At 42.1% G+C, this 8,457-nt stretch overlaps 1 protein-coding gene and 1 non-coding gene across 5 annotated transcripts in view; both read right to left on the reverse strand.

Moving 5' to 3' along the window:
* LOC116332707 (cyclin-dependent kinase 17-like) overlaps nt 1-7,516 on the reverse strand; it is a 35,483-nt gene extending 27,967 nt beyond the window's left edge. For 2 of the 4 annotated variants that reach the window (XM_031755752.2, XM_031755754.2), the window contains exon 1: nt 6,847-7,516. The gene's annotated coding sequence lies outside the window, so the exon portion shown is untranslated. The remainder of the gene's footprint in view (nt 1-6,846) is intronic. The other 2 variants (XM_031755753.2, XM_031755755.2) reach the window with 2 other exon arrangements.
* Nucleotides 2,251-2,356, reverse strand: LOC116332723. Its single transcript, XR_004200398.1, has one exon. It is a non-coding gene; the product is annotated as a U6 spliceosomal RNA (small nuclear RNA).
* Nucleotides 7,517-8,457: the final 941 nt, after the last annotated feature.

Raw genomic sequence — 8,457 nt, forward strand, 5'->3', positions numbered from 1 at the left:
CACATCATTTCCTCCCCTCACCTTGCTTTCACACTTGTCCTACATCTCAGCTCTGTGTCACCTACGTGTCCACAGAGCTGAGATGGGCTGACAGACGGACAGGTCAGGTTGGAACAAGAGACCAGGCCACAGATGCACAGCCACAGATCTTATAAGATTCAACACTGCTGCTGTGGTTAAAGCAGCCTGAGTGACAGGCGTGCTCCTTTTTAAGCTCCTTCTGTGAGCCAACACTGCCAGAAATCAGGCATTAGATACTGCATGTCGGTGCATCACGTTTCGATACTAGTGCGGGAATTATTTAATTACTCATCATTTTCGATACAGTCACGGCTCAAAGATGTGGGCGACGCCACTTTAACAGATGTGCAGACAGGTGTGTTTCAGGTTGCTCTTAAAGACACCTGTTCAGACTCTGTTTAAGCTTGTCCATTAAAGTGACGTCAAGGTTGTTAGTCACGCTGATAATAACTCAATGAAATTACTGTAGGTGCTATAAAAGTTTTGAAAAAGACAAAGATGGCAAACAAATAAAGGTGAGGCCAAAACGTCACTTTATTCTTGCCATCAATCTTCTTCTTGCAAGTAAGCATTTTAGCCAAGATGAACTACTTTGGAAAAAGAAACAACCATGTGAAATTATCTTTAAGATTTTATACGTCATTAACGTGGCATACTAAAATAAACATGAGTGTGAACCGCAGCTTCCTCTCTCCGTTTTTGTTAATTTAACAAGAAAAGTTTTGCACTTGAGCAAAAATAAAACAAACAACCACAAACACCACCAGTGCAAACCGCTTTAGAATTATGATAAATATTAAATCGCCATGACTGCATTAAGCAGATTAAATTGAGCCCAACATTGTGTTCAACTGCTGTTTGTCGCTCTGCTCTCTGTTTCACCTCCGCTTAGATATTCCCTGGGTTAATGGAGTGACACGCACGGCCCCAATTTCATTCCACCACCACCCTCCCACTCCACGATGAGTGTTACTCCATATGGAGTCACACTTGCAGCTGCTGAAGAGTCTCTTAACTAAGCTGTTATTGTAGAAATACTTTCACCTTTGCCTCTCTCCTACAGAAACAAGAACATGTAACTGCCGTCTTCTGGGATTTACATTGCTGTAAAGGAGATCATCACTTATTGGAAAAAAGCATCTATTCCATTTCAATTTTGTTCAGTTTTTAACTACACTTTCCACTTTGTTCTTTACTGCGACAGTCCTGAAACAATCACAGTACCGGGAATCCTTTAACGCCCCCATACTTGACATAAAACCGGTGTTTCACCTTCGCAGAAGGCAGTTAGTAAGCCTGATGTAATGCAGATTCTGTGTTAGAGGGATTAAAACCCACCTACACTTAATGCTAGTTGGTGAAGAGCAGCTTAATGTGGCGGGCCCTCCACGCAAATACACAAACAGTGAGTAAAGTGTTTACGGGGCAGGTGTAGAGGACGGATTGGATTCGGGCCATGATGAAACAGAGGAAAGCATCAACTACCCCACAAACGCAACATAAGTTATGCAAAAAAAAAAAAAAAAAAAAACAATAATAAAAGAAAAGACAAAAAACCTTTTTGTCTTTTGCTAATGAGCCAACATCCACATGCAGACACACAAGCAACTAAAAGGCTGAACAGAGAAGCTTGGAATAAAAACCATGCACCAATCCTGCTGCTGTAAAAAAAAAAAAAAAAAAGAAGAAGAAAACGACGAAATGTTTTAAATAAAATCACAACAAAAACTGGCCTTATTATGCGTACACCATGGGAATAACTCTGAAATTAAACATGCGATTTAAATAAAACCGGTGCTTACTAAGCAGCTTTCACAGTGGACATGATAACTGTTTGTGAATGGGATGAAAAGACAGCATGTAATGTGACAGATAAGCCTTGTGGACCCAGCTGGGTTCAAAGCAGGGCACTGAGATCATAAGATTATGATTTTATCTGGCAGGCAGCAGACTAGCATCATTTCCATTGTAATAAAAGATGACCAAATGAAAACAAAAAAAGAGAATATTTTTTCCCCTAACAAGTGGAAAATCCCTGGAGGAGAGACAGATCCCTTCTGAGGTCGTACGTACACAATCAAGACACGTGGCAACCCCTTGTGAATGATGTCCTGGCTAACACTGTCCACAAGTCTGCTTGGGTCCGAGTCACATACATTTTGTGTGGAAAGTATAATCAAAGCTTTACAATGCACCAACTATGCATGCGCCCCGGGTGGCGAACTTTTTTTTAAAGAGGAACGCTTCACGAATTTGCGTGTCATCCTTGCGCAGGGGCCATGCTAATCTTCTCTGTATCGTTCCAATTTTAGTATATGTGCTACTGAAGTAACACCAGGCGGCGAACTTAAGAACGCCTACTCGGCCGTCGGGTCTCCAGCTGTCTGTGTCCGCATCGGAGTATAATTTAATCTAAAGGGAGCAGCAGAAAGAAGCTTCTTCGACTTACACAACAAGCAAACAGAACAACTGCACAGACAATCGCAATACATGTTGTACTTGAGTCAAATTATGAAACTAAAAAATTCACTGAACGCTTTAGACACATCAATACCTTTTTTTCGTACGTGGTTATTACCCACTTCTGTTCATAATGGAGTGGACTCATCTGATCTGAGGCTGACTCAAGTCACCTGTTGTCTTTTTGTTGGCAGGCATTAGCATCAGAGAGAGTGACAGTGAGCCTCCCCCTCACTGCCCATCTGTACTCATCCAGCTCCTGAAAGCCTTTCATGGCTATTAAAAGAGAGCTGGCTACTATCTAATTAAGCCCAGACAGCAGGACGGGGTTATCACAATATTAGTTATTATATACAATCAGTCTTATCTGGGAAGGAAAAAAAAGTTCAACGTGATTTGATTAAGTTTTTACACTTGGTGTTTGAGAGTGAGACAAAATGACAACATTAGAAAGCTGCGCAGGTACGAAAGAAAAGGAAACCATCACAGCTAGAAGGTGAGAGCGTCCATATGCTAAACCTGGTTTCACCAGACCCCTAACTCCTAACCCACATGCTGATATGACCTTTGAAAGTTTAGCAAAAATGTAATTTTTCTGTCCCTGGCATTAAATGGTGCAGTGAAGCTATGATATATCCCATGGTACTGAATCTCAAGGGTGATCATGGGCAAAACTGTCTTTTTTGCCTTTAGCTTGTGACATTTGGAGTTGATCTGGATGCAGCATTTAACAGAGTTCAAATGTGTTTTTCAGTCCTGAAACCCTGATGTACTTCCAAAGCCTCCAACACAAAAAATATTTACAGTATGAAGGTAAAATTTTGCGTGACTCACTGACTTTTCATGGAATGACCCATATCAAAATGCAAACACAAACTCTCAGCCAGAAGTCTTTCTAGTAATTTCATGCAGCCCACATACCAGAAATTGTTGTGTATTAGAGCAGCGGTATATCTTTTTCAACCAATTATTTTTTGCTAGTGGCAAGGCTGTATTGTAGTTTTATCATTTGCAAACCATTGCAAGGCCTTGATAAACCAAAAAGAATTTGCCTCAAATGAATCAGAGGATAACCATTTTATTAGCATGTCATCCATAGTGCCAGACATTATGTAAACTTTTGGTAACACTTTAAAATACGGCCCACGCCTAAGGGTGTAATACCCATGGAATTACATGGAATTTCAATTATTTTGCTTCAACTTACAATATAAGTATATTTACATAGCATACTTAAAGTTAGGCACACTGCAATAAGGTGATAACAAGACAGGCTTTTGCAGGAAACAAAGAAATAACTATATTGTAAGTAATTTTAAGTAGTTTTGCAGGATAACAAAACAATATTACCCGTCTCACATCGGAACCTTCAGCCTCTGAATTAATTAAGTGATCTTGCACATCAGCCTAAACAACTGTCTATAGGGGAAAAAAACATTAATTTTACCTACTGTCTGTTTTTCTTTGCTGTGCAGTGTTTAAATCATTGTTGAAAACTGCTTTAATCTATAATGAATAGTGATAATGTAATTACAAGGGAGAAGAACATTTATTTATTCATTAGGTGTTGAGCGGTGGTCTGCCCCTGATTAGAAGGAACAACCAAGCTGAGATTGGATTGGCCCGAGAGGCAGGGGGTAGATTTGGCTAATAAAAAACCCAAAAAAACCAACAGCAGCGTTTTCACTTGGATTTCTGTTAAAGCCGTCACAACTTTCCATGAACACATGCATCTCAAATATGCAACGCTTCTGCAGCATTACTTTGAATGAACGTGTGTGCTTCCAAATAAAGAGAAAACAAGTGTTCAAACAGCTCCTGGAAATTCTGCCAAGAATGATGGGGAGAAAAAAAAAGGGTGGGTGGGGGCAATATTTGTCCCTCACCTGTTTCAGACATGAATGCTACAGATGATGACCCAGATATGCGGTGTAAGGTATTACTGATATAGCTCACACAGGTTCTCAGCCAACTGGCTCCAAGCTGGAGAAGGAGGAGGAGGGGAGAGGGGGCTTTAGCATTAACAGACACTTCCAGATTCAGACACAGACAGAGAATGAGGGTGTGGAAGTGGTCAAACTCGAAAGGATCAGCATTTGTCTTCTGGGGCTGCATGCCTGTGCCGCAGCTCTTATGTTAACGCAGCGGAGAAAAGAAGTAAAGTTTGTATTCGTTGCTATCTATAGACAGGAGCGCTGCCTGCAGCTGCTACCCAGAGAGCAGTGACACATTAACCTTCGGCCAGCTGTCTTGGCCTGCTGCTTCAACCTGAGCTCACACACACACATAAAACACATAGAGAAGATCGGTAAGAACGACTACTTCCATCAGTCAAAACACTGAATAGATACGAAAATAAGTTCTCTGAAAAAGTCAGTGAATTTCGGTTTAAATTGACTTTAAGCATTGACTTGATGCCCTGAAGGCATGAAAACCCATCCATTCAAGTCCTCACTCTCTCTCACACACCCACCCATTCACATACTGGAACATCATCTGATCTGCACTGGGACTCAAAGGATCAGCACCGAGTGGCTACAGCTGTTTCACAGCGGATCACGTTACCCTGCCGCCACCATCCCCGCGGCCCTCACCAAGGGAACGACCCCACTTCAAGCCAACCCTCGGGCACGCTGTCCTCCAGCAGCTCCCTGACCTCCTGCGGGCACCAAACCCGAAGCAGACACACTTTCGAAAGGTCCTCAGGGACACCCGTGGCTCGAGGAAGCTCAGCAGCTTGAGTCTGTCAAAGTGAAACCTGCTTACAGGAAACTGAGAAAGTGGCAGCCATCAGTAAACACTGTAAACGGTGTGGAATATCACTGTTTTTGTGTTGTTTGTTTTTTGCAGGGTTTCAATCATCATTTTTTTTGTCCAGGAAGTTTGCGGCCACATGTGAGCCACATGTTTTTGGCTGCTCAATATTAAAGTGTGCCAAACCTGAAAGTAAAACAGACATTGTTTTCCTAAAACTGTGCTGAATAAAGTTTCATTTTGAAAGCAGCGGCTCCTCATGTTCATCTAAAACTGAAACGCTGAGCTGTTTCAGCTACTGAAACATGAAATATGCAACATTTACCGGCAAAGGTGCTTAAAAACAACAACAAGAGTATTTTTTAGATATTTCTATATACACTTGTACAAATTAAACTAATTTTAGGTGCTGAGCATACCCATGGATTTAAAAAATAACTGCCTTTTATTGAGTTATTAAAATTTGTTTTCCAGAGTCAATCTGACATAAAGCATGAGTGTTAAACATCAGTTTGATTGACTTTTTACCTAAAAGTTGGTATATTCCCATATGCACCCCAGTGATCGGTCTGTTAGATAATAATAGTCACTTTACTGAGTTCAGTCTGAAATGCTTTAAACTCCATTACATTTGCAAAAAGCTTAATTAGAGTCAATCCCCTGGATTTCTCTTACTTCCAGCAGAAATAAGCCCGCAGTGAGGTTGGTTTTGCAGGACTGATGCATTAACTTTGACTGTAGAGAGTTGGCATGTACTCTCAGTCAGCACACTCTCCTAAGGTTGATGACAACTTGGGTGCTTTCACACAGAAATCAACGTGCCTTAGGGGTGTTTTGCTGTAACAATGCTGTCTCCCTGTAAAACAATTATTCTCTGCCACACAATGACAATCGGGTAAACTCCCCACAGAAACCCACTGGAAGCTTAATTTCAGGGTGAGATCCCTGAAAAACAAACTGCAGTGGTCTTTCTCCAACTGTTTTCCGTGCAGGCTCCTGTCTGCTGCTGCTGCTGTCTTGGCCTTCACACAACAACAGCTGAAACGGCTTAAAGCTGTCAGTAATGGCTGTCAGTGAGCTCAGAGACTAGTACGGTCTGCGCCCTGCTTCAGGTAGTTTGAGGGGGTGGGGGGCGTGGAGCAGAAAGACTGGGCATCTCTGAAATGTGGGGCAGTGACTGTGCAAGACGATACACGCACAGCAGCCAGTCAATCCTGTGTTTTTTTTTTTACAACCCAGCCTCACACAGTTCACTGACGAGCAACTGCTCTCGGTGGTATTTGACAACAAAGCTGACACTTAATATTTAACGAGCAGCTCTCCGAGGCAGCGATGATAAACTACAACCCTCTCTAGATGTAGTTTAGTCGTTATCCGTGCAGCTCGGAGCTCCTCTCGCTGTTTGTCTTAGTTAAATGTGGCCATTCGCCGGTGAATGAGGCAGGCTGAAGTGCTCACACACAACAAACGCTGCATTCAAACTGCGGCTGTGAAGTAAACATTGCTACGTTGTTCAGGCTGTGTTGGGGCTGTGTGCGCCTCCAACTTGCTCTAACTGTGTGGTTTAGTTCACAGAAACTAGTCCCACAGCGAAAATGTGCGGGCTCTCACCAGAAACGATTCGCGTTGGTCCGACCGGAGTCCCCGACCTCGGAGCTTCTTCTCAGGCCGGATGCCGTCTTTCCCTCCGAGTGTGAAAAAAAGAAAGCACCGACTGCTTCTTCTTCTTCTTCTTCTTCTTTGTGGTTTCGGTGAGGTCGTAGATACTTTCTGCTCCGCAGTGTCGCTTATATCCGCGGGGCTGTCGCGTCCAGCAGCATGGTTTGTTTACGGGCTACAAAGTTTCTCTCCCGGTAGAAAATAGGAAGTGCTGTCGTTAGGTTTTCAGTCGAGGAGAGCGTAAGCAGTGCGGGGGACGACGGCGATTACTAGTTGATCTGAGCGTGTCCTCTGCCAGCTGGCGCTGCCTGCCTGCCACCACACCGCCGTGCTGTCGAGGTGTCAGCGGGGAAACAGCGACACTCGATGGTTGTGCACAGGAGAGACCGATAGGCGGCCAGTGCAGATCTACAGCGGCCCCTACTGGAGGATATTTGTTTAGCAGGCTACCTAAACTAGGGGGTGTCAAACACAAGGCCCGGGAGCCACGAATCGGCCCGAGAAAGACCCCAATCAGGTCCACTGGAGAGCTTTTAAAAAGGGCGTAATTCCTACTGATAAAGACCTTCGCCACTGCCATTCATACAACATCAATGTAATTAAGTAATAGATAAACAATAAAAACTAAAGCCCAGAAATGTTCCCGTTTGTTCACTATCTACTGTAGAATGTTTATTTTTTATAAAGGGTCCATGGGGAGGAAGGGACATTTTCTGAGCAGTGAGAGACCAGAAGTTTTTCTGTCATTTAAAATAATTATTTATTTTTCCTGACATATTTACTGCATTTACTACAACAGCATTTCTTTATTGTACAAGGGGAAAATAGATTTACTCATTAAATTGCACTTTTTAAAAAAATTATAATCAGTTGGATTAAATATGTTAAATATCTTTACAATGTCAAAAAAAGGAGTTTTGCTTGGTCTGCATACTTAAAAAGTGAGCTGTATGTGGCCCATGCTGTAAAATGAGTTTGAAATCCCTGACCTAATTCATTAAAGATGCTTATTTCAAATTTCAAAAACTCGATCATAGATGTACTGCTGCAGGAATAAACCAGATCCTACTAATTAAATAAGAGTGAAAAGAGTTTAGCATGTGAAGGACAAATATATTTAATTTGACAGACAAAATGATAAGCTCAGAGAATAATCCTCCACCAGGTTCAACCAGTTATTAAACGTTTTTAATGTCACTGAAGTTCCTTCTATTTGCTGCAATTTTCATCATAATTCACAGAAAACAGCTGTTAAATTGACATTCAAAGTGTTCACTGACTCAGGACTGAAGCTCCTGCATTAAGTAACTTCAATAAATAAAAAAAAACACCCCACCTTTCAAACTGCACATAGCTGCCGGCTTCAACATTAATGAGTACAAATAAAATGCTTTTATTTCAACCGTTTTTTCATTTAGAGGAATAATTAGGAATAGTGTTGCTTTTTTCACATGGACACTTTATTTTATCCTGTGGTCACTGACCTTTATCAATGAAGCGACATCTACTGAAGCAGTGCCGGAGCCAGGCTGTACTTTCATGCAATACCACCCCGCACCACAA

Source organism: Oreochromis aureus, linkage group 7 (assembly GCF_013358895.1).
Source record: "Oreochromis aureus strain Israel breed Guangdong linkage group 7, ZZ_aureus, whole genome shotgun sequence".
Taxonomy (NCBI): Eukaryota; Metazoa; Chordata; class Actinopteri; order Cichliformes; family Cichlidae; genus Oreochromis; species Oreochromis aureus.